At 44.0% G+C, this 26226-nt stretch overlaps 1 long non-coding RNA gene across 2 annotated transcripts in view; it reads left to right on the top strand.

The window, feature by feature from the left end:
- The window catches only part of LOC144684220 (uncharacterized), a 151465-nt gene that overhangs the window by 4061 nt on the left and 121178 nt on the right, over window positions 1-26226 (top strand). Inside the window, exon 2 of one of the 2 annotated variants that reach the window (XR_013577459.1) lies at window positions 1018-1183. This is a non-coding gene — a long non-coding RNA (uncharacterized LOC144684220). Of the gene's footprint in view, window positions 1-992; window positions 1184-26226 lie in introns of those variants that run through there. The other variant, XR_013577458.1, reaches the window with a different exon arrangement.

The following is a 26226-nucleotide window of genomic DNA, read 5'->3' as shown; positions in this document are numbered from 1 at the left end:
TCAGTCTGAGCTTCCACTGCAGCATGTGGTGGATTGTAATTGTGCTAAAAGGAAGATGAGACATTGGTAATCAGGCATTTCAGGTTGGGTCCGCAAGGATGGTAAAGGAGTTGGCCACCGTTTCCTGGCTGGAAAGCATGGGCTCCAAACTTCACATAAAGCCCTGTGCAAGATGGTACTGGGCTCCTCCATGCTACTTGGCAATAACTACAGGCTTTCTGGCAGGCCTGTCAATGCACCAAGCATTTGACCACTTGTGTGAGGTCTTCTTGTGGCACTCAGGGCTATACTGCTGGCATTGACCACCATGATGGCTTCTCCCAGTGCCTTCACAATGCCTGTCTGTCACAAGGTTGACCTTTGTGATCCTTTGTGGATCAAAGACACCTTTCTTCCTGTCCTCCTCCTGCACCAAGATTTCCCATGCTGTATTGGAGAATCTTGGGGAATCCTCTCAGCCACATTCTGTCATACTTGTGTCTTTCAAAAGTTTGGTCCTTAAATAACCCTAAGTGACCATTACGCATCTGCAAACAGTCATCTAGTACTGAATAGGCTGTTAGAGAATTTCTGTTATGGTTAGCATGTAATGATCTCTCTGGTGCACTGGCCACTACCTTTTGATACCAATAATTAATCTCTAGACAGTATTATTCACTGTAACCTCAGGCCCTCAAGCAAAAGAGCATAGCAACATAGTTCCGATTTAAGCTTACTATACTTGACCAAGCTAAAAATTCATCTGCAAAATTATAATACAATACATTTTATAATATGAAGTATAAAGGAATTCTGTTTCAATCACAACAATAATGTTGAAAATGACTCATTAGTTTCAGTTGTTCTTCCTCCGCCTAATAAAGATGGTGGGTTAGAAATGGGGTAACCCCATTTTTTGGGCACAGAGGTCATGATTCACAGACCGGTGATGGTGTGACCATGAAATTACTGCTTTTCTCCTCACTTACCCCGCCCTTCCCTTGCCCCAATCCTCCCCTTCTGCTTGTATGCTTTCAGATACAGAAGACCTCCAGTCTAGACAGCCTCAGCAGAGCCAGGAAGGAGAGCAACAGAAATTCCATGTCAATGATGAAGAAGCAGCAGCACGTGACACCAGCTACCAGCTCAGATACTGGCACTCTGTGAACTTTAGAAGCTAATATAGAGTCGGGTACAGCACATGGTGAGTCACTGGGTGCAAAGGTACCCACAAACCAAGCATTAAGCAAATGCACAAGGGTGAATAGTTCAATGCTCTTTGTATCATTAAATGTGGCTGTGTATAAAGATATTTTGTGAAGGTTTTTGATGGTGGCTTTCATTGCCGAATGTTGGCCAAGGAACATTGTGATGGAGAGTATGAAATTGGTGTGACGGTGGCTCCATATTGGTATGGGAGGTGGGTTGAAGTGGAAGTGCAGCCCTTCAGTTCATTCGTGCAAAGTCCACCTACTTACACAGGGTCCGCAATGTCTCCTTCCCCCCTCCTCTTGTGCTTTCTCCTCTTCTTCCTCCAACTCTCCCTATTCACAGAGCTTCTCCTCTCTATCTTCTCCGTTCCATTTCCTGGTCATGCTGCATACAAGGAAGCACTGCAACAACTGCCCCCATACCTGGGATCAGGTAGTCCTCTCGCCCCCTTGGCTGTATTCCTAAACTGGCAGAAAACACCCCCAAGAACCCACAGCAGAGCTCCCACCAACTCTGCCTAAGCAAATATGACTCAAAAACACAGAATCACAAATTGTTACAGCACAGAAGGAAGCCATTCAGCCCATTGTGTCTGCACCAGCTCTCTAAATGAGCAATCCACTTAGTGCCATTCCCCCACCTTCTCACCATAACCCTGTACGTTTTTCCTCTTCCAATAACAGTCTAATTCCCTTTTGAATGCTTCAGTTGAAGCTGCCGCCACCACACTTCCAGGCAGTTGCTTCCACCCTACCTGCAAATTCTGGAGTAGTTCTTTGATGGTTGCTTTCATTGTTAAATAGCACAGGTTCAGGGTCCATCTTGCATCTTCACACTTATTGTTTGCAGAGTGAGCAATGAAGAGGTTGCTTGCTCTTTTATTGTCCAAGTTTGGATTCCTGGTATCACATCAGCTGGTTGGGTTGTGTGATGTCAGGATAGTGTCAATTGAAGATCTTCCAGCACACACAGGGGACAAACCTGTCTGCACCTTTTTATCCAGCAATGCCATGCGAGCCATATAGAAAATGATTGGGGACTTGAGCAGCAGTAGGTTCTGTAGTGCCACTAAAGGCGGCATTACAATAACAAATTACTAACCTGGTGACTCTTTAGAAAGAGCCCATATAAAGGATACCATTGCAGCAAGACTAATTCATATGGAAAGTTGCTGCTTCATATTTGAATAATAGAACCATTTTGGAATATTTGAACAATTAAACTGTAAATAATGCAGACTGTATTTGATGTGATGTACTGCCATGCAATGCCATCGCAATATGTCATCTTTCACACTACAAACTTTCTAGTGCAGAACACATGGATATGGAGGCTTCCTGAAAGACGTCCTAACAACTTCTCATGATTTACTGGCTACCTATTTCTTTATGCTACACACCCAGATGGTTCTGCATGTAAGTCAGGAGTGGACTGTTCCTTACTACCTGCAGAGGCTGCGTGCTAATGAACCTATGAAAACAATGAACAGGAAAAGACCTGTGCTTCCATCAATCTTGCCCCACTGGTGCAACTTATGACCACCAGTCTGTCATGTGATCACTTAAGAGAGGAAAAAAAGAGAAAGAAAAAGCCCAAGGTTGGAGTTTATTCTGCCATTTGCCCAGAAACTCTTTAATGGCAACGGGCTAGTAGTGTCTTTTTAAAAATTCATTCTCGGGACATGGGAGCCACTGGCTAAGTGACCATCCCTCATTGCCCTGAAAATAATAAGAGGGTTGTTAGGTCACTTTAAAGGGCAGCTAAGAGTCAAGGGCATTGGTGTGGGACTGGTTTTACGCATAGGCCAGACTGGGGAAGGATGGCTGTTTTCCATCCCTAAAGGACATTAGCAAACCAGTTGGGTTTTCAATTCAACAGGCTGGTGGTTCACTTTTGCTGATGTCAGATTTTAAAAAAAATTTCAACTGAATTCAAATTTTTAAATTGGGATGGTGAGAATTAAACTCATATTCCCTGGATTACTAGCCCAGTAAAATAGCCAATGCGCTGCTATGGTCGATCACAACTTAAAAGTGGATTGCTCACTGCTGTTGGAAGTCTCCAGGTTCCAAGGTAACCTGTAGCCTGTCTTTGAATTCCTTCCCCATGACTTTGCAGAGGAAGTATTCAAATATGTTAAAAATTAGCGTTTATATTTTGGAATTAGTCTGCAATTTATCACTGATGCCAGTGAGAACGTTCCTGAGAGATTCAACAACTTTGCATCTTATGAATAGGCCCATGGTCTCTCCTGCAGATGCCACAATATTGCAATGCTGCCCAAAGGCAGCCTGCAAAACAGAGGGCTGAATTTTTAGAAAGGCAGGGACTCAGGGTTTGCTAACAAGTGTTGATTGGTATAAGGCGGGACTTCCACCCTTCAGTCAGAGGAAGTCCCGCCGTGGGGAGTTGCCGGCCAATCATATTGGCTGGTAGCTCAGCACTTCCTCCAGCAACAGTGCTGCAGTGGCCAGAAGAGGCATTGCACAGAGCTGCCAGAGCCTCAGTCCCGGGAACCAGGGGCCCAGATAACTGTCAGGGGTCCCAGGGTGGGTAGGGTAAGGAAGGCCTAGGGGGTTCTGAGGGGCCATCAGGGTCTCGGGGGATAGGCCGGGGAGTAGGGAAGTCTGGATGTCACAAGACCTTAAGGGGAGGGTGCCCCCAGTCAGAAGGGGGCTTCTCATGGAATCATCCCCGCCCCCTGTCCCTCACTTCCCACCCGAGATCCAACTCTCTTCATTTCCGGCTTTCCCCCACCCCGCCGAGCTGTCATCCGCCCACCAGCTTAAAAATTGAGGTTGGGTGGGAAACGGCCCTTAAGTGGCATTAGTTGGCCACTTAAGGGTCTTAACTGGGGCAAGGGTGGGCTTCCAGTCTTATACCCTGCTCACCCCAGTGTAACATTGCTGCGAGGTCAGGGTGGGCGCGAACCCAGAGGGAATCCCGTCCTGCAATTTCACACTCCCCCACTGTCTCAGCACCTGTCAGGTAGGGGCAGTGTAAAATTCTGGCCAGAGAGTTGTGAGTGTGTAACTGTGTGCTCAAATGCCCACTGGTTGGACCAGTATACAGTACAATAAGGTAACAAGTGATCACTGCTGACATTTGTGATTGGACAATAAGTTCAATTTCAGAGGTGATCCATAGGTTGGAATCATGCAGCATTTCAGCAGGGCCAATGGCCATACTCAGCCTCTATGCAACAAAAGCCAATTTTCCTTTAGTCATTATTCCTGACTCTTCAGGCTGAATTTTCATAGAGTTGGGATGACTCAGAAGCCCTTTAAAAATGGCGGTTGGGTTTCGATTCCAGGATTCCCAACCCCATTCCTGGACTGTCTGCTTTTTGGGATTGCCTTTAATGGGTAAAGGCTGGTTTCTGTCAAAAGCCTGCCCCCGCCACTGCTGACCTGACTGGCTCCATTGCAATGTCCATGGGGTTAGGCCAAGTTTTTAAAGAGTTGTGGTTCACAGCACCTCGGAGGAGTCATGAATCTTAGTCTGCATGAGGGCCTCATTATGTACATTTAGCTAAGAGCCCAGCCATCCATTACTCTTGTTGAAACAGCTTTACCCTAGGGTAAACATTGCTTGATTCATAGCTCTGGCTCTCTGATCTCTGTAGTCAATTTCACAATATTTATTTATCTTTGGTTAAGTTGTTACAAGGGTTTGTGGTTTCTGTTATTGATACCCTGAAGTACCTGGATGATTGACATTTTTATTGTCTTATAATGACTTATTTTTTTAAAAGTGGAAAGTAATGAATGAATGACATTTAACAAAGCTTTTTTTTAAACACATCCTACTGTCACTACAGGGCTTATTGGTTCTATATGGTGTATAGTGAGTCAGTGGGCATGGAAGTGCCATAGCTTGGCATAGGGTGTACGAGGGGTCAAAGCAGGTGGGTGGAGTGCCATAGCTTGGCAGAGGGGGAATGAGATGGCATGGATGGGGCATGAGGAGTGTGTGGAGGGAGAGGTGGTGTGAGGGCAAGAGAGCCTTGGTGTTTTTATTATATCTGGGACCAAGTTCCACAGCGCCGACTGGGCTTTTTGAACAGTCCGCCTTGGCACCCGACAGCCCCTGTGGCTACCTCCGAACATTATTCATGGATTGACTGGCCTGACTCCAGCCTACGGCAACATTCCCCTACCCCAGCTACCCCCGGACAATAAAGATCCCGCCTTTGTGGGCACTTTCTCCCAAGGCGGGCAAGCTGAGCCTGGAATTTTGCCGACTTCTGCTACCCACCTTGAGGATGAAAATTCAGGCTGTCCACACTGACTCGGGACTCATACCACATTTAAGTCAATGAAAAGTGTGCAAATTGCAATTCTGATAGAGGATCCTGTGTTGAAGCTTGTGGTCCTGATAGACCTGATTAATTGTTCTAGAGCTGTGAAAAATCCAAGAATAGAAAATGATGTAATATGAAAATATTGGTGTATTTAGACATGCTGTTGCTGTATACACTATTTTCTCTCGGCATGCTGCAATCACTGATTTACACCTACTGAAACTCATTGCCACAGTTAACTATCGATCATCATTGTGTAAACCAGGAATAAGGTCCTCTCCTTCAGTTTGTACCTCGTGCACACCCTCTACAGCCTCCAAGCCGTGGTATTATCTCTCACAGTCTTTCTGGAGTGGGTAAGGGGCTTTATCGGTAACAGCTCCCCTAACGCGTTGTCTCCTGCTGAAAGGAGATGAATAATACATCTTAAATTAACAGGCAGCCTCGAGCAATATCCAAACTCCCCAGTTCATTTGAATGGTACTGCCTTTCTTCCAGGATTTCGCTCCTTTAAGTTGACACTTTTTCTGCTGCTCTTGCTCTTCTGTTCTCCCACAGATATATGAAGATCCAACCATCCCCCATCCACCCAGAGTAAAATGCCAAATAATCAAGCCATGGCAACATTTCAAATGCATGATTTCATTTGATGTCACGAAGGCACACTTCCAGTGTGATCCTAATTTGGTTTGATATGCAGTACCTTCCATTATTCAATGCTCTGTATAATTATCTATTCCCGAAATACAAATACCAAGAGGAACACAAAAAAGGGGGTCTTTCTTCATTAGATTTGACTGATTACAGTGCAACTTAGTAGAAGCTTTCAAAGTTATGAAAGGTCTGGACATGGTAGGCAGACTGTTTTGAGTGATTGAAGGGTCTGCAATAAAGGGGTTTCGAAATAAGATTAATTTAAGGAAGTTGGCTGCAGAGGTGTACGAGAGTGACCAAGCAATAGGTACTGTTATCTTTATTATCTTTAAATTACATCAATAACCTAGATTTGGAAACACAATGAAATTTGGTCAGGTTCACAGATGATACTTAACTAGGAAGTCTAATGAAGCAGCCAAGGAAATACAGAAGAATCTGGACAAAATTCATAAATTAGCAAAACAGATAAGTGCAAAGTGTTGCACGTTGGAAGACAAAATGGAGAGTGTAGTCAATGAATAATGTCAAACTAGCTAGAGGATAGATTAAAAGAGGTCTGACATTGATTAACTCACTAGGTACCATGTCCAATCGTTGCTGAGCAATAATCAGATTAAAGAGAAAAATAAGCTTCATTTCTGTATCAGTAACATAAAATTCTGAGGGTACCACACTAAAGTTACAAAGTGCCCTCTGTTTGGGCCACATTTCAACTTCAGCCTTCTGATCTGGCTACCAGAACAAGAGAGGGAAAAAACACGAGCCCCAGCAGCATCACAGGAAAAGGCCATAAAGCGAATTCCTTGTGTCAGATTAGAAAAGCTGCAGGTGCTATAAATCTGAAATAAAAACAGAAAGCGCTGGAAATACACAGTATGTCAGGCAGCATCTGTGGAGAGAAAGAGAGTTAACATTTCGGGTTGATGACGTTTCATCAGGACTGTCGGATTCTATGAAGGATAACTGAGATGGGATGAGTGGCTTCCCAGATTTGTACCTACCTCTCTGTGAGTGGTGTTTGCTGCTTTTGTGGGTTTTCCATCTATCTTGCACTAAAATTCTTGCAGAAAAGCTGAAGAACCCTGTCGAAAATTAGACCCTGGTGATTGGGTCCTGACATATGAGAAAATTCATAACTTTCATCCTATTATATTTAAAGAAGACAACGGAGCTACATATAGCAATTACAGGGCTTTTAACCTGATCTCAATGATTAGAACCTAATGGAATCAGTGATCAGAAGGACAATGAAAGTGTAGCTGCAGGAAAAGAATTTAATAAATATCAACCAAAACCATTTCAGAACAGAAAAAAATCTGACCAATCTCAGAATTTTCAAGGAGATAGCATGCCATATTGGCAGGCAAAACTCATGTGATATATGTATCGAGATTCCCAAAAGATTGATGATAAAGTGTTATCTAAGAGATTCCATTATAAATCAAAGTTGAAGGTAAAAAAATGGATATGGATTAATAATTGGTTGAATGGAAAGAAGCAGAGGGTATTCATAGGGCAGTTAGATTGAAATAGAGTGATGGTTTGAACAGGGTGACCCATATAGTTGTGCAGTGGCCCTCCTGTTTGTTGGACACATAAATGACCTGGATTTGCAAGTGAGTTAAATGCACAAAAGATACCGAGTCAAAGTAGACTCTGGATTAGGAAGAGGCAGCCAAAATTTGACAAAGAGATTTTGGCAGGGTCTACATCTTGGCTAACTAGTGATAAATGAAATTTAATACAGACAAATGCAAGGTATTAAACACTGGAAATAAAACTAGGAGGCACGTGTAGATGGTGAATGGGATAAAAGTTGTTAGCAGTTGAAAAAACTAGCACTATTGATAGATACATTACTCACCATGCCCTATACAAAGAAACAAGTGACAACTTGAACAGAATACAGGATATATAATTAAACTAGCTGTGGCCATTCTGCAGTTGTTATGTTGAAGCTGTACAATTCTTTGGCTAGAATAGCCTGAGAGGACTGTGTAGGTTTTTGTTAATGCAACATAAAGGGGTTATCAAGAACCTAGGTGCAGAGCAGAGAATAGGAACAAGACTAATTTTTTGTGCTTGAGGTAAAACAGATGAACAGATAAAACAAGGCTCTTTAGCTTCAAAACATATATTTTGATTGGAACTTATGTAACATACTTAATGAAATATAGAATGTGAATGCAGCACACTATTTTTGATCATATAAGTGCAACAGACCAAAAGCACAAAGGTTCAATAATTTGAAGGGCAGTTTTGAGATAGATGTTAGGAAATATCTTTTTACAGAGAGGGTGAAACAGTAGAAAATGATGGACCGGAATAATAGCTAAGGTCAGCTAGTGTTTTGGTGCTATGATGATGTCAGGGCTGATAAAATGGAAGGAATCAAATCGCTGAAGGACTTTCTTCACCTCAATCTATTTGATGGTCTGATTGTATTTGATTTTATGATAAGACACTACTTGAAGAAGAGTAAAGAGTTTGCTTGGTTTCCTGGGTAAACATTAGTCCTTCAGCCAACACAACCAAAAGCAGATTAACTGATCATTCAGCTCACTGCTTGCTTGTGGGATCTTGCAGTTTTCTAATTTGCTGCAGTGTTTGTTTACATAATGATAGTGACTGCCCTTCAAATAGACTTCATTGTCTGAGATACTTTATAAATGCAACTACTCTCACCATCCCTTCCCCCACCTCTCTCTCTCTCTTTCTTTCTCTTTGATTTTGAGGTAGCTTAGCAACACATTTCTAAAAGTCAGGGAATAGGAATATATGTTAGAATTTAGTGCTCCCAGTGCATATCAGGATCTTGGGTGTTGAGGTCAATGCACTTGATTCACAGCCAAATGATTTTCCATCCATTAACCTTTAATCTCACTATTTTACTTCTTAGGCCTGTATGTTGATAATATCCATCTGTTTCTATGTGGTACCGAAAGATCTGAATGGAAGAGTAAAAGTAAGGAAACTGTTGCTGCAGCTGAAATGCATGATGACAAAAATATTTCAGTGTCTATAACCAACCTGAGAAATTTCTATATAGTATATATCTCAATGAATCCCTGTGTGACATATCTTTAGCTTCAAACATCCATTTTTACTGAGTGTATCTTTCTTATTTTTGTAAATAGTCTTTAATGTGCAACCGATATGCTATATTTTCTCAATGACACTTTTATCTTAGACCAATTCTTCATCAACTCCTCTCTTCATTTCTACCCTAACTCATTGCCCCTGCTGTGGAAGTGAGGCTGGTAGTCTGGGGACAAGAGTGGACACTTAGTTCATGAATTTACTTGGGAACCCATGCTTGGTGGCCAGACTGTTCAATGATCAATTACAGCCCTCATCAAAGAGGTCATTCAAGTCATGAAGCAACAATTTCAATGCCTGCATAGGTCCAATGGTGTTTCCTGCAATATAGCCTGCAAAGAATGTCCCATATGATTGTAATTTTTTATGCACTGCATAACTTTACCCTGCAATGTAGACAATTGCCAATCATTGGATATGATGAGTGAGACAATACTGGTGAAATAGTGGTTGGCAAAGAAACAGGAGGATTCCAACAGCCAGAGCTGTTTGGCAGAGGCTCATCAAAGACTTCACAAAGGGGCATAGCTGCATCATCCATTGAGGTGGCCACGCATTCCATAGTTGAATGCCACATGCCAGAAACTCAAACAAGTTGATAATGGACTCTCTCACAATCTTCAACATGTTGCAGTAGCTCCCTGGCAGGCATTTGCTGCATTCAGCAAATACTCAGGTCCAGAAAATATTTTTCTTTTGAATGTTGGGTCCCTAAAGTCTTCTTAAGCTGAACTAAGGCCCAAGCTTACTCTCAGGAAGCCATTTTGTGGGCTGCCCTTTCCATTTGTGCTGAGTGAATCATTTTATATCTCATGAGCCATAGCAGGATGGATACTGATTTCTGTGCTGAAGGATAAAGAGAAAGTGGTGGTGCACCTTGAGAAGGGTTCCTTCTTCAGTCTGTGTGGCTGCAGGGAGCTATTTGAAGAAATGGCAGAGAGTAAGAGAGATGTGAAGAGTCTTTGCAGTCCTGCTCAAGTCCCTCTGCAATGCAGTCAGGTCCTTGGAACAATTCTGGCAACATTAACTGGTGGGTTAATTTTCTGGAATACCATTCTTAGGTTATTAGAAAAAAAAAGGACCTCTTTCCTGTTCCTTACTTGCTTCACAAGTACCTCCAACAAGCTGATCAGAGAATGAGCATGTGTCCCAATGGTTCACTCTCCAGTGAAAGGCAAAACTTTGAAAGATTTACTTCCCTTTTTATGGGGTGCAGGCTATCTTTAAGCTATGGCCTCCCTCTCAATCAGTGATCTACCAATAAAGAGCATGATTAGTGATGCCAGTTCTCTTATTTTATTTCAATTAAATTCAACCATGAAAATTGATTGGGTCTACTGCTGACATTAGACTTAGCGGATCCTCCGCCCAACCAATGTCATGTTCGGCCTTCGTCATCAAAGTTGACCAAGACATCAACTAGAGTTCATTGAATTAAGTTTCAGCTGCAGAATGTTTGAAGATAGCTAATAAGTCCAAATTGAGCATGAAAAGATCAGTTATGCATTGGACACACATATTGTTGGTGCAGAGGAGGTGCTTGAGGCTCTGGTATCATGAATGTTCCATGTTGGCTAGTGTGTCACTGTTCTGTTCCTAGAAGCTGGCATCTTTGGTAATAAGACTGTATTATATACAGCCATCCTGTGCGAGGTTCACCCATGTCTTATAGGCAATGTGAAAATCATTAGTGCCCATGAAATGCTTTTTCTGGCCTCCATGTGAACTTTTCCTTTCAATTAGCTCACTGTAGAAGATCTTTTTTGGCAAGCACTTATCAAACGTTCGGACAACATGTCCTGCCCATCTTATCTGAGCTCTATTCAACACAGTGTGGATGCTGGGCATGTCAGTCAGGAATGTATTGCCGTACTAGGAACCTTGTCTTGCCATTTGATCTTGTATAGTCTCCACAAGCAGATCACGTGAAAGCAGTGCAGCTTGTTTACATGCTGGAGTAAATTGTCCATGTCTCACAAGCTATAAGAGAGTGGGAAGGTCAACCACTCTGTTTACCTTCAGTTTTTTTGAGAGAGAAATTCGTCTTCATTCCCAGACACACTTTCATAGCTTGCCAAAGGCAACACTGTCCTTCGCTATTTTGGCATTGACTTGGTTGTCAGTGTGAGTTATTCTGGAGAGGATGCTGATGAGGTAGGTAAATTTCTCAACTGCTTCAAGCCTTTGACCATAGACTGTAATAGTTAGCTTCACATAATGCTTTTGTGGGACAGGTTGGTACAGGATTTCTGTCTTTTTGGTGCTGATAATAAGACCAAAGTTATTACATGCAAAAAAGAAGCAGTCCATGTTATTGCACTAAACAAGGATGCTTGGTGAATTCTACTAGCCCTAAAAATGGATGGCGCTGGAGCGTTGGGCAACACCCAGCCGTCGCATACAGTTTTTTCTGGTAAAGTGAATGATTAGAGATCTTGGGGGCCGAAACAATCTCAACCTATTCTCAAACTTTAAATGGGTAAGAAGCCCGACTCGCTGGCTTGGAGCCGGGCGTGGAATACTTATTTTTAAATCGGGCAGTTTATTAATGCTGTTAAGTTTGTTTTCATGCAACTCTTAGATATACAAACATAAAACAGGCAAAAACTAAGCTGCACCATACAAAGAATTCAAATACGTCATTCCTTGAAGAAAAGGAACATTAAAAAGAGTGGTGGGATCAATTAACTCCATGTCATTGAAATGTTCAAACCAGCCAACACATCCCAGAGGTTGTTATCGTTCCTTCGCCTTGTTAGTTGCAGACTGTGGTTATGGATCAGTACTTTTATGCAGAACAGACATACACTCATCAGTCTGACTCTAATCAAGAATGAATTCCAGATTTTAAAAACCTGAATTTCTTTTTTCTAACTTATTAGTGAATCCTTGCAGAAGAATCCAGCCCAAGGCGACTTTGACCCAGAAAAGAAATGAATTTGGCCATGAGTCTTTCCACTTTATAAGGATGTATCTATGAGCTGGCACAATAAGCAGATTCATCCTCTGACATGAATTTCACTTCGGCTCTGAGATCTCTCCCAGCTGTAGCAGACAATTAGCTAATGGAATGTCTGAAGCAGCCTCTTACACAATTGGATAAAGTCCAGAATGGCTTTCCAGAAAACTGATATCAGAGGGCAATCCCAAAGCATGTATATGATAGAATTTTCCAAAGAGCCATAGCAGGGTCTGTGGTCCATTCATTTAGGGTGTGCAGGGCAAAATCAGGTCTAAGTATTATTCCAAACTATACTTATCTAGTGTGGATATATATTGCAGGTGAATGGTTCCCAAACAAGAGCATCTCATGCATCATTATCAAATCTGGTCCCAATTCATCTTCCAATCTTCATTCAATAATATTTCAATTAATGATTTATTATAACATAGCTTGAACATTTTCTTTATTATGCAAGTTGTTCCAATGCTGTTTGTGACCTCCCACTGGCCAAGAGTTTGTATGGGCTAAGCACAAAGTGTCCTTCCAATGTAAAGCGTTCATAATCTTTCCTTTCCAAATCAGATTTGGCCCTTATTAAATCAAGTAAGTGCAAAATTGTGTTCTCACCAAGTCAGCTATAATTGAGATTCCAAAGTCAGTTATGTTTCTAATGTTGGCTATTATATATGTCAATTAGAATTATGTTGACTCATGTTAAGTAAATATTTGATCATGTTTGTTGGCACAATCATCCTCTGTATCATATATCTTATTCTGTTTGATATTTTAAAAAATAACAAATTACAGTACATTAAACATAATAAAGCAAGGGGGTAACTGGGTAGTACCACACTCATGCCCAATAACAACATGCATTTATACTGTGCCTTTTATTTTGATGATATCCCAAAGTACTTCATAGATGGGTAACCGATCACACTTAAAATGGATGCCATGTGCAAGAAGGAGCTATTAGGACCAAAAGCTTGATCAAAGAGACAAATTTTAGGGGGGGCCTTGAAAGATGAAAAGGGGATGCAGAGGCAAAGTAATCTAGGGAGGGAATCGCAGGGCATTTCTCCTAAAGCAGCTCAATGCGAGAAGAGAAATATATGAGAGGCCAATTCTAGAGAAAAGGAGAGAGTTACTTATGAACATACGAACAAGGAGCAGGAGTAGATTATTCAGCCCTTACAAGACTGCTCCACCATTTAAGAGAAAGCTCTGGCTGGTAAAAGTAGGAAAAATCTAAAGATATTCTATAAGTATATCAATGGGAAGAGGATAACCAGGGAAATAGTAGGGCCCATAAGGGACCAAGGGGGCAATCTATGGGTGGAGCCAGAGGAAATCGCTAGAGTGATGAATGAATACTTCACATTAATCTTCACCCAAGAGAATGAGGATGAAGGTATCGAACTCGGGGAGAGAGACTGCGAAGTTCTTAAGCAAATTGATATAGGGAGTGACAAGGTATTGGAGGTGTTGGCAGGCTTAAAAGTGGACAGATCTCCAGGTCCAGATGATTTGTGTCACATACTGCTGAGGGAGGCAAGGGAGGCGATTGCAGGGTCTCTGACCCAAATTTTTGATTCCTCTCTGGCCACAGGGGAGGTGCCAGAGGACTGGAGAACAGCTAATGTGGTTCCGCTATTTAAGAAGGGTTGTAGAGATAAGCCAGGGAACTACAGGCCAGTGAGTCTTACGTCAGTGGTAGGGAAACTATTGGAGAAAATTCTGAAGGAGAGAATCTATCTCCACTTGGAGAGGTAAGGTTTGATCAGGGATAGTCAGCATGGCTTTGTCAGAGGGAGGTCATGCCTAAGAAATTTGATTGAATTTTTTGAGGAAATGACCAGGTGTGTAGATTAGGGTAGTGCAGTTGGTATAGTTTATATGGATTTCAGCAAAGCCTTTGACAAGGTCCCACATGGGAGACTTATAAAGAAGGCAAATGTACATGGGATACAGGGTAATTTGATAAGGTGGATTCAAAATTGGCTTAGTTGGAGGAGACAGAGGGTGATGACAGAAGGATGCTTTAGTGACTGGAAGCCAGTGTCCAGTAGCATACCAGAGGGATCTGTGCTGGGTCCCCTATTATTTGTCATTTATATAAACGACATAGATGACTATGTGGGGGGTAGGATTAGTAAGTTTGTGGATGACACAAAGATTGGCCAGGTGGTTAACAGTGAGGTTGAGTGTCTTGGGCTACAGGAAGATATAGACAGGATGGTCAAATGGGCAGATAAGTGGCAGATGGAATTTAACCCTGAAAAGTGTGAGGTGATACACTTTGGAAGGAGTAATTTGACAAGGAAGTATTCAATGAACGGCATGACACTAGGAAGTTCTGAGGAACAAAGGGACCTTGGCGTCTGTGTCCATAGATCCCTTAAGGCAGAGGGGCATGTTAGTGGGGTGGTGAAAAAGGCATATGGGACACTTGCCTTTATCAATCGAAGCATAGATTACAAAAGTAAGGAGGTCATGTTGGAGTTGTATAGAACCTTGGTGAGGCCACAGCTGGAGTACTATGTGCAGTTCTGGTTGCCATATTATAGGAAGGGTGTGATTGTACTGGAGGGGGTGCAGAGGAGATTCATCAGGATGTTGCCTGGGATGAAACATTTAAGTTATGAAGAGAGGTTGGATAGACTTGAATTGTTTTCATTGGAGGAGAGAAGACTGAGGGGTGACCTGATCGAGGTGTACAATATTATGAGGGGGATGGACAGGGTGGATAGGGAGCAGCTGTTTCCCTTAGTTGAAGGGTCAGTCACGAGGGGACATAAGTTCAAGGTGAGGGGCAGGAGGTTTAGGGGGGATGTGAGGAAAAACTTTTTTACCCAGAGGGTGGTGATGGTCTGGAATTCGCTGCCTGGGAGGGTGGTGAAGGCGGGTTGCCTCACATCTTTTAAAAAGTACCTGGATGAGCACTTGGCACGTCATAACATTCAAGGCGATGTGCCAAGTGCTGGTAAATGGGATTAGGTAGGTAGGTCATGTGTTTCTCACGTGTTGGTGCAGACTCGATGGGCCGAAGGGCCTCTTCTGCAATGTGAGATTCTGTGGTTCTGTGATTAATAAGGTCATGGCTGATCTGATAGTAACCTGAAATCTGCATCCCACCTACCGCTAATGACCTATCACTTCCTTGCTTACCAAGAATCTATCCACCTCTGCCTTAAAAATATTCAAAGACCCTGCCTCCACCACCTTTTCAGGAAGAAAGTTCCAAAGACTCACAACCCTCTGAGAGAAAAAATTTCCCCTCATCCCTGTTTTAAATGGGTGGCCCCTTATTTTTAAACAGTGACCCCTAGTTCTAGATTCTCCCACAAGAGGAGACATCCTGTCCACATCCACCCTGTCAAGACCTCTCAGGGTCTTATATGTTTCAATCAAGTCACCTCTTACTCGTCTAAACTCCAGCGGATACAAGCCTAGGCTGTACAACCCTTCCTCATAAGACAACCCACCCATTTCAGGTGTTAGTGGTAAACCTTCTCTGAACTGCTTCCAACACATTTACATCCTTCCTTAAATAAAGTGACCAATACTGTACACAGTACTCCAAATGTGGCCTCACCAATGCCCTGTATAACTGAAGCATAACCTCCCTACTTTTGTATTCAATTCCCCTCACAATAAATGATAACATTCTATTAGCTTTCCTAATTACTTGCTGTACTTGCATACTAACCTTTTGTGATTCATGCACTAGGGCACCCAGAGCCATCTGCACCTCAGAGCATTGCAACCTCTCACCATTTAGACAATATGCTTCGCTTTTATTCTTCTTGCCAAAATGGACAATTTCACATTTTCCCACATTAAACTCCATCTGTCAGATCTTTGCCCACTCACTTAACTTATCTATATCTGTTTGTAGCCTCCTTATGTCCTCTTCACAACTTACTTTCCCACTATCTTTGTGTCAACAGCAAATTTGGCAACCATCCCTTCAATCCATTCATACAAGTCATTTATATAAATTGTAAACAGTTGAGGTCCCAGCACTGTTCCCTGAGACACGCCACTCATTACATCTTGCCAACCTGAAAAAGACCCATTTATGTCTACTCTCTACTTCCTGTTAACCAGCCAATCTTCTATCCATGCCAGTATGTTACCCCCTATACCATGAGCTTTCATTTTCTGCAATAACCTTTGATGTGGCACTTTATCAAAAGCCTTCTGGAAATCTAAGTACAGTACATCCACTGGTTCCCCTTTATCCACAGCACATGTTACTTTGTCAAATAACTCCAATAATAAACACAATTTCCCTTTCACAAAACCATGTTGACTCTGCCTGATGCCCTTGAGCTTATCCAAGTGCTCTGCTATAACTTCTTTAATAATAGTTTCTAACATTTTCCCTATAACAAGTGTTAAGCTGTTAAGGCTATAGTTTCCTGCTTTCTGTCTCCCTCCCTTTTTGAATAATGGAGTTAGATTTGCTATCTTCCACTTTAATGGGGCCTTCCCTGAATATAGGGAGTTTTGGAAAATTAAAACCAATGCATCAACTATCTCATTAGACACTTCTTTTAAGACCCTAGGATGAAGTCCATCAGGACCTGGGCTTTTGTCAGCCTCTCTACTCCCCTAATTATGCAGTTCACAAGAACACCAATCCCAGCATGGTTTGGGTGTAGACCGTCCCAACGGTACAGATCCCACTTTCCCCAGTACTGGTGCTGGTGCCCCACGAACCGGAACCCACTTCTCCCACACCAGTCTTTGAGCCACACATTCATCTCCCTAATCTAATTTGTCCTATGCCAATTTGCACATGGCTCAGGTAATAATTTAGAGAATATGACCTTTGAGGCTCTGCTTCTTCATTTGGTGCCTAGGTCCTCAAACTGACTGTGCAGAGCCTCCGTCTTTGTCCTGCCTATGTTGTTGGTACCTACAAGGACCACGACAACTGGGTCCTCCCCTTCCCACTGCAAGTTGGTGTCCAGCACCTAGCATATGTCCCGCACCCTGGCACCGGGCAGGCCGTCTGGACTTATGCTCTTTGCTGCAGAGAACAGTGTCAATCTCTCTCACTATACTGTCCCCTACTACCACTACACTCCTTTTTGCTTCCCCCACATGGATGGCTTCCTGTACCATGGTGCCATGGCCAGTTCGCTCATCCACCCTGCAGCCCCAACTCTCATCCAAACAAGCTGAAAAAACCTCAAACCTGTTGGACAATTGCAGAGGTTCACACTCCTGCCCTCTAAGTCCACTTACCTGCCTCACTCAAAGTCTTACCCTCCTGCCCCTGACCACTGACCAAATCAGAAGACCCTGTCCTGAGAGGCGTGACTGCCTGCTGAAATAAAGCATCCAGATAACTTACCCCGTCCCTGATGCATCGCAGTGTCTGTAGTTCAGCCTCCAGCTCATAAACTCTGAGCTGAAGCTGCTCAAACTTCAAACCCTTACTGCAGACGTGTTTGCTCTGGATCAAACTGGAATCCAGGAGCTCCCACATGTTGCAGCTGTGACACATCACTTATCCTGACATCTTTAATGTGTTCTAATTAACTATTTAATTATTTCATTCAATTATATATTTTACTTTTGTTTTTATATATTTTATTAACCTTACCACCAGTTGCTAGACTATTTCAAACCTTAGTAATAGAATAAACCTTAGTCACTTACCAGATACTCACAAAATAACTAGCTTCTTCCCCTGTACCTGAAGGCTGAGAAAGTTAGAAAGCAGAAAGCAAAAGAGAATCCCTTTCCCTTCCTTCCCTAACTACCTTAATTACCCAACTCCCAGCACTCTATTCTAAGTCACAGTTCTTGCCGCAAACCTTACCTAAGTCTCCTCTTTCCCCCTCTGCACTGAATTCTCCCTTGAACCAAATTCCCAAATACACTCACTCCATCTCCATCCCACTCAGGCCGAAGTCTCCACTCACTGATCATACGCCTCTTACTGAGTTGTAGGATTGGAGACAATTACAGGAATAGGAAGGGGTGATGTCTTGAAAGGATTTTAAAAAGGGAATGAAAATTTGAGGTTTTGGGGGCTGGATTTTTAATCAGGGTAGGGAACCAGAAATGGAGGTTGGTTCCAGGTCCCGACCTATGTGTTTTAGGCTCCCCAGTAGGGAACTGTCAATCACTCAGAGAACGGCAGCCCCACTGGCCGAGGTGAGAGCTGCTGTTATGAGGAGGCAGACAGCGAAAGAAAAGTGGAGGTAAGTTATTTTTAAACTTTAGGTGTCTGGCCATGACCCTGGAGCAGCAATCCTTCCAGGGGGCGGCCAACAGCCACAGCTGTGCACTGGCAGCCATCATGGATCTGGTAGGGCCAGGGAGGGAGGGGTGTGTCCCTCACGTGATCCGGCATGCCCCCTCGTGCTCTAAGCCCACCACGTGAGATGTCCCCATTGCCAACTGGAATCCCTATCGGCACAGGAACAGTGCCTTAATGGACCACTTAATTAAAAATAATTAGTCTTAGTTAACCAATGCTTGCTGCCAACAAGCAGTCGATCTGTCCCTAAGCTCCCTGCATTGAAAATGGCTCGGGCTATTGATCAAAGCGGCAAATAGGGACGGAGGCTGGTGGCACCAACATGCCTGCCTGTCCAGCTTCAGTCCAGACCCCAACTCTTTTAAAAATCCAACCCCTGGAGTAAATGTAGGTTAGTGAGGACAGTGGAGATAGATGACTAGTGCTAGATAGTACACAGCATTTGGGCAGCAAAGCTTTTAGATTAGATGATGTTTACAGAGGATTGTGAATGGTAGACCAGCCTAGAGGGCATTAGGATAGCCAAGTCTGGAGATGGGAAAGGCATAGATGACATTGTCTGTGACAGATAGGCTGAGGTAGAGGCAGAGGTAGGAAATGATATGGAGTTGGAAGTCAGTTATCTTTGTGATGGGCAGGATATGGGATCAGAGCTTAGATTGGGAATGAATAGGATGCTGAAGCTGTTCACTATCTCATTCTGCCTGATAGCATGGTCAAGCAGAGCAATGGAGCCTTTAGTAGTTTGTGACAGAGACTGAAAGCAATGAAACACAGAAATATAGAAAATAGGGGCAGGAGTAGGTCATTGGGCCCTTCGAGCCTGCTCAGCCATTCAGTATCATCATGGCTGATCCTCTATCTCAACGTCATATTCTCGCCCTCTCCCCATATCCCTGACATCTTTAGAGTCCAGAAATTTATTTCCTTCTTAAATATATTCAGTGACTTGACCTCCACAGCCCTCTATGATAGAAGATTCCACAGGTTCACCACCGTCTGAGTGAAGAAGTTTCTCCTCATCTCAGTCCTAAATGGCCTACCATTTATCCTGGGACTGTGACCCCTTGTTCTAGACCCCCCAACCAGTGGAAACATCATCCCTGCATCCAGTCTGCCCATCCCTGTCAGAATTATATATGTTTCAATGAGATCCCCTCTAATTCTTCTAAACTCCAGTGAATACAGGCTTAGTCAGCCCAATCTCTCCTCTTACGACAATCCTGCCATCCCAGGAATCAGTCTGGTGAACCTTCACTGCACTCCTTCTACGGTAAGTATATCATTTCTTAGGTACGGAGACCAAAACTGCGCACAATACTCCAGGTGTGGTGTCACCAAAGCCCAGTACAACTGCAGTAAGACATCCTTGCTCCTGTACTCAAATCCTCTTGCAATGAAGGCCAACGTATCATTTGCCTTCTTAACTGCTGGCTGCACCTGCAAGCTTGCTTTCAGTGATTGGTGTACAAGGATACCCAGGTCCCTTTGTACATCAACATTTCCCAATCTATCACCATTTAAATAATACAATGCCATTCTGTTTTCCGACCAAATTGGATAACTTCACGCTTATCCATGCTATACTGCATCTGCCATGTATTTGCGCACTCACTCAACCTGTGTATTTCGCCTTGAAGCTTCTTAACACTCTCCTCACCACTCACATTCCCACCAATTTCATGTTGTTGACACACTTGGAAATATTACATTTGGTTCCCTCATCCAAATCATTGATAAATATTGTGCATAGCTGGGGCCCAAGCACTGATCCTTGTGGTACTCTACTAATCATCATCTGGCACTCCAAAAAGGACCCATTTATTCCTACCCTCTGTTTCCTGTCTGCTAACCAATACTCAATCGATGACAATATATTACTCCCAATCCCATGTGCTTTAATTTTACACATTAACCTCTTATGTGGGACTTTATCAAAAGCTTTCTGAAAATTCAAATCTACCACCTTATCCATTCTTCCAGTTACATCCTCAAAAAGCTCCAGTAGGTTTGTCAAACATGATTTACCTTTCATAAATCCATGTTGATTTTGTCTAATCCTGTCGATATTTTCTAAGTGTCCTGATATCACAGCCTTTATAATAGACTCTAGCATTTTCCAAACAACTGATGTTAGACTAACCGGTCTGTAGTTCACTCCATTTTTAAATAGTGGGGTTACATTTGCCACCCTCCAACCTGCTGGGTCTGTTCCAGAATGTACAGAATTTTGGAAGATGACAACCAACACATCCACTATTTCCATGGCCACCTCCTTTAGTACCCAAGGTGTAGATTATCAGGCCCTGGGGATTTATCATCTTTTAGTCCCACTAATTTCTCCAGCACTATGGTTTAGTAATACTAATTTCCTTCAATTCCTCCTTCTCACTAGACCCTTGGTTCCCTAGCATTTCTAGGAAGTTATTTGTGTCTTGTTCCTTGAAAACAAAAGAACTAAAGTAATTGTTTAATTGCTGTGGCATTTCCTTGTTCCCTATTATAAATTCAGACTGTAAGAGACCTACATTTGTCTTCACCCAGCTTTTTCTTTTTACATACTTATAGAAGATTTTACAGTCCACTTTTATGTTCCTTGCAAGTTTACTCTCATACTTTATTTTTCCCCTCTTAATCAATCTCTTGACCCTCCTTTGCTGAATTCTAAACCATTCCCAATCCTCAGGCTTGCTACTTTTTCTAGCAACTTTATATGACTCCTCTTTGGATCTATCCTCAATTTCCTTAATTTTATTTTGGTTCTGTCAAAGTTGAAGTGAAGGAAATTATAGCTCATCTGAGACTGGATGCTAGACAAGTGATCTGACAGCACAGAGTTAATCGAGGGGTCAAGGGAAATAGTGAGAAGTACAGCTGAGGTTTACATGTGAAAGCTGATCCCATGCTTTCCACCATCTGAAGAGTTCCCGCTGACTCCAAGTGCCCCACAGCCATGTTACGCTCGACTGAGTGTTAACTGGCTGCAGGTTGGACTTCCACTCCTCATTCTGGAGGAAGTCCTGCCTTAGAGAACTGCTGGCCAATCTGATTGGCCGCTGCTCTCCAGTCCCTGCAGTGCCAAGAGCTGCAGTAGACTGGTGAGAGAATGCAGGAGGACTCCTGAGACACAGTCCAGGTACTGGAGGCCCAATTAAGTTTAAGCGGTCCTAGAGCAGGGAATGTAGGGAAGGCCTGGGGGAGTGCGAAGGTGGCAATCAGGGTCTTGGGAGCGAGGCCGATGGGGGGGGGGATGGTGATCCGGAGGCCAGTGGACCTTAAAGAGGGGGAGGTGCCCAAACTTCAGAAGGGGGCAGGAAAACACCCTGCACCCCCCTTCCCACCTGTGATCTAAATCTGTTCATTTTCAGGCTTCCCCCACACAACTTCAATCCACCCGCCAGCCTAAAAATTGAGGCTGGGCAGGAAATAGCTTTTAAGTGACCAACTATTGGATACTTAAGGGCCTCAACTGGGGCAAGGGTGGGCTTCCTGTCTGAGGCCTTGCCCACCCCAGTTTAAAATCACTGTGTGGTCGAGGCAGGCAGGAATCAGGAGGGAATCCCATCCCTTCAATTTCACGCACCCCTATGTAAAAACCCGCCAGTGGGGGAGTGCAAAATTCTGGCCCATTTCTGTGGGGGATGTCATCAAGAGGCAAGATATAGATGAAGGTACCAAAGGTAGAGCTTTGGGATACTCTAAGAGTGACAACGTCAGGGCTGGAATCCAAACAATGCGAAAGATATTCTGGCCATGATGTAGATAGGTAAGAGTGGAAAGCGAGGGCAGGGGTAGGAGATGATGTGAGCCCAAGGTGGGGAGTTGAATCCAAGCCAGCAAAAGCTCATAGTATTTTTGTTGAGAAAAGAGGTGCACAGCTCCTCCTTCTGGCTCGAGAAAAATCTGACTTTATAATCATTTTGTGGCCCTATTTTTCAACTGCATTCAGTAAACGTCTCAAGATCTGTACAATGAGTTTGCACCTGAATTTTGCATCAGAGTCCTGCAACCACCAGATGATCCCAGTCTTGCATAGTAAAGCAGACCTGTGCTTGTTTCAGGCTGGCCTTAGGCAGAGGTGCTCTGCCTGATTTTTAACTCCTGGCTGCCTGTTTCTCAGGTGCAAAATGGACAACCATGAGCTGAGCTTGTCCTTCTAAATGCAATTAACTTGGGCAGTGTAAATCACATTGAAAGTGGGTGCAGGCTCACACTTTAAAACCGACCATAATGTATCACAAAAATCGCAGTCTTACAAAGAGGCCATAAGGTGGCTAGTATGGAAATTTGAAAAATGCAGTGCAGTTGGATGTGCTCCTCTCAGATCAGGATTTTTTAATGTATTTGTTCACGGGATGTGGGTGTTACTGGCTAGGCCAGCATTTATTGCCCATCCCCAGCTGCCCTTCAGAAGGTGGTGGTGAGCTGCCTTCTTGAACTGCAGTCCATGTGGTGTAGGTATACCCACAGTGCTGAAAGGAAGGGAGTTCCAGAGTTTTGATCCAGGGACAGTGAAGGAACGGTGATATATTTCCAAGTCAGGGTGATGAGTGACTTGGAGGGGAACCTCCACTTGGTGGTGTTCCAATTTGTCTTGCCCTTGTCCTTCCAGATGGTAGCAGCCGTAGGTATGGAAGGTGTTGTCTAAGGAGGCTTGGTGAGTTCCTGGAGTGCATCTTGTAGATGGTACACACTGCTGCCACTGTGGTGGAGGGAGTGAATGTTTGTGAATGTGGTGCCAATCAAGCGGGTTGCCTTGTCCTGATGATGTCAAGCTTCTTGAGTATTGTGGGAGTTGTACTCATCCAGGCAAATGGAGAGTATTCCATCACACTTCTGACTTCTGCCTTGTAGATGGTGGACAGGATATGGGAAGTCAGGAGGTGGTATACTCACTGCAGCAGAACCATTACCAGCCTCTGACCTGCTCTTGTAGCCACAGTATTTATATGGCTAGTCCAGTTCAGTGTCTGGTCAATGGTAACCCCCAGGGTGTTGATAGTGGGGGATTCAGTGATGGTAATGTCATTGAACATCAAGGGGCAATGGCTAGATCTCTTGTTGAAAATGGGCATTGCCTGGCACTTGTGTGGCGCGAATGTTACTTGCCACTTGTCAGCCCAAACCTGGATATTATCCAGGTCTTGCTGCATTTGGACATGGACTGCTTCAGCATCTGAGGAGTTGTGAATGCTGCTGAATATTGTGCAATCATCAGCGAACATCCCCTTCTGGCCTTATGATGGAGAGAAGATCATTGATGAAGCAGCTGAAGATGATTGGGTTGGGACACTACCTGGTCTGGCCTACATGTGACTCCAGACCCATAGCAATGTGGTTGACTCTTACATACCCTCTGAAATGGCCTAGCAAGCCACTCAGATGTAACAAACTGCTACAAAGTCACAAAAAAGGACTGAAGCCGGATCGACCGCCTAGGCAACGGAAACAACAACAGCAATCACAGCCCTGTCGACACTGCAAAGGCCTCCTTACTAACATCTGGAAGCTAGTGCCAAAATTGGGACAGCTGCCTCACAGACTAGTCAAGCAACAGCCCCACATAGTCATCCTCACGGAATCATACCTTACAGATAATGTCCCAGACACCACCATCACCATCACCATCAGATGTGGCGGCATAGTGGTATACGACCAGGAGGGAGTTGCCCTGGGAGTCCTCAACGTCAACTCCAGACCCTATGAAGTCTCATGGCATCAGGTCAAACATGGGCAAGGAAACCACCCACCGACGAGCACGTACCACCCTCTCTCAGCTGATGAATCAGTGCTCCTCCATGTTGAACACCACATGGAGGAAGCACTAAGAGTGGCAAGGGTGCAGAATGTACTCTGGATGGGAGACTTCAATGTCCATCACCAAGAGTGGCTCGGTAGCACCACTATTGACTGAGCTGGCTGAGTCCTAAAGGACATGGCTGCTAGACTGGGTCTGCGGCAGGTGGTGAGGGAACCCACAAGAGGGAAAAACATACTTGACCTCATCCTCACCAACTTGCCTGCCACAGATGCATCTGTCCATGACAGTATTGGTAGGAGTGGAGACAAAGTCCCACCTTCACATTGAAGATACCCTGCACCTTGTTCTGTGGCACTACCACCGCGCTAAATGGGATAGATTTAGAACAGATCTAGCAACTTAAAGTTGGACATCCATGAGGGGCCATGGGCCATCAGCAGCAGCAGAATTGTACTCAAACACAATCTATAACCTCATGGCCCGACATATCCCCCACTCTACCATTACCATCAAGCCAGGGGATCAACCCTGGTTCAATGAAGAGTGCAGGAGGGCATGCCAGGAGCAGAACCAGGTATACCTTAAAATGAGGTGCCAAAGTGGTGAAGCTATAACACGGGACTACTTGTGTGCCAAACAGCATAAGCAACAAGTGATAGACAGGGTGAAGCGATCCCACAACCAACGGATCAGCTGTAAGCTCTGAGGTCCTGTCACTTTCAGTTGTGAATGATGGTGGACAATTAAACAACTCACTGGAGCAGGAGACTCCACAAGTAACCCCATCCTCAATGATAGGGGAGCCCAGCACATCAGTGCAAAAGGTAAGGCTGAAGCATTTGCTATAATCTTCAGCCAGAAGTGCCAAGTGGATGATCCATCTCGGCATCCCCCGGACATCCCCAGCATCACAGATGCCAGTCTTCAATCAATTCGATTCACTCCACCTGATATCAAGAAATGGCTGAAGGCGCTGGATACTGCAAAGGTTATGGGCCCTGACAATATTCCAGCAATAGTACTGAAGACTTGTGCTCCAGAACATGCCACGTCCCTAGCCAAGCTGTTCCAGTATAGCTACAACACTGGCATCTACCCAGCTATGTGGAAAATTGCCCAGGTATGTCCTGTACACAAAAAGCAGGATAAATCCAACCCAGACAATTACCACCCCATCGGTCTACTCTCAATCGTCAGTAAAGTAATGGAAGCGGTCATCAACAGTGCTATCAAGCGGCACTTGCTTAGCAATAACCTGGTCGCTGACGCCCAGTTTGGGTTCCGCCAGGGCCACTGGGCTCCTGACCTCATTACAGCCTTGTTCAAACATGGACAAAAGAGCTGAACTCCAGAGTGAGGTGAGAGTGACTGCCCTAGACATCAAGGCAGCATTTGACAGAGAGTGGCAGCAAGGAGCCCAAACAAAGCTGGAGTCAATGGGAATCAGGGGGCAAACTCTCCACTGGTTGGAGCACAAAGGAAGATGGTTGTGGTTGTTGGAGGTCAGTGATCCCAGCTTCAGGACATCACTGCAGGAGTTCCTCAGGGTCCTCAGCCCAACCATCTTCAGTTGCTTCATCAATGACCTTCCTTCCATCATAAGGTCAGAAGTGGGGATGTTCGCTGATGATTGCACGATGTTCAGCACCATTTGCAACTCCTCAGATACTGAAGCAGTCCACATCCAAATGCAGCAAGACCTGAACAATATCCAGGATAGGGCTGACAAGTGGCAAGTAACATTCCCACCACTCAAGTGTCAGGCAATGACCATCTCCAACGAGAGAGAATCCAACCATTGCCGCTTGATGTTCAATTGCAGTACCATCACTGAATCCCACACTATCAACATCCTGGGGGTTACTATTGACTAGAAACTGAACTGGACTAGCCATATAAATACTGTGGCTACAAGAGCAGGTAAGATGCGATGAGTAACCCACCTCCTGACCCCCCAAACCTGTCCACCATCTACAGGGCATAAATCAGGA

The sequence above is a fragment of the Cetorhinus maximus genome, chromosome 9 (assembly GCF_964194155.1).
Source record: "Cetorhinus maximus chromosome 9, sCetMax3.hap1.1, whole genome shotgun sequence".
NCBI classification, from domain to species: domain Eukaryota; kingdom Metazoa; phylum Chordata; class Chondrichthyes; order Lamniformes; family Cetorhinidae; genus Cetorhinus; species Cetorhinus maximus.
The sequence above is the reverse complement of the archived record's forward strand: the minus strand, read 5'-3'. Positions and strand labels throughout refer to the sequence as shown.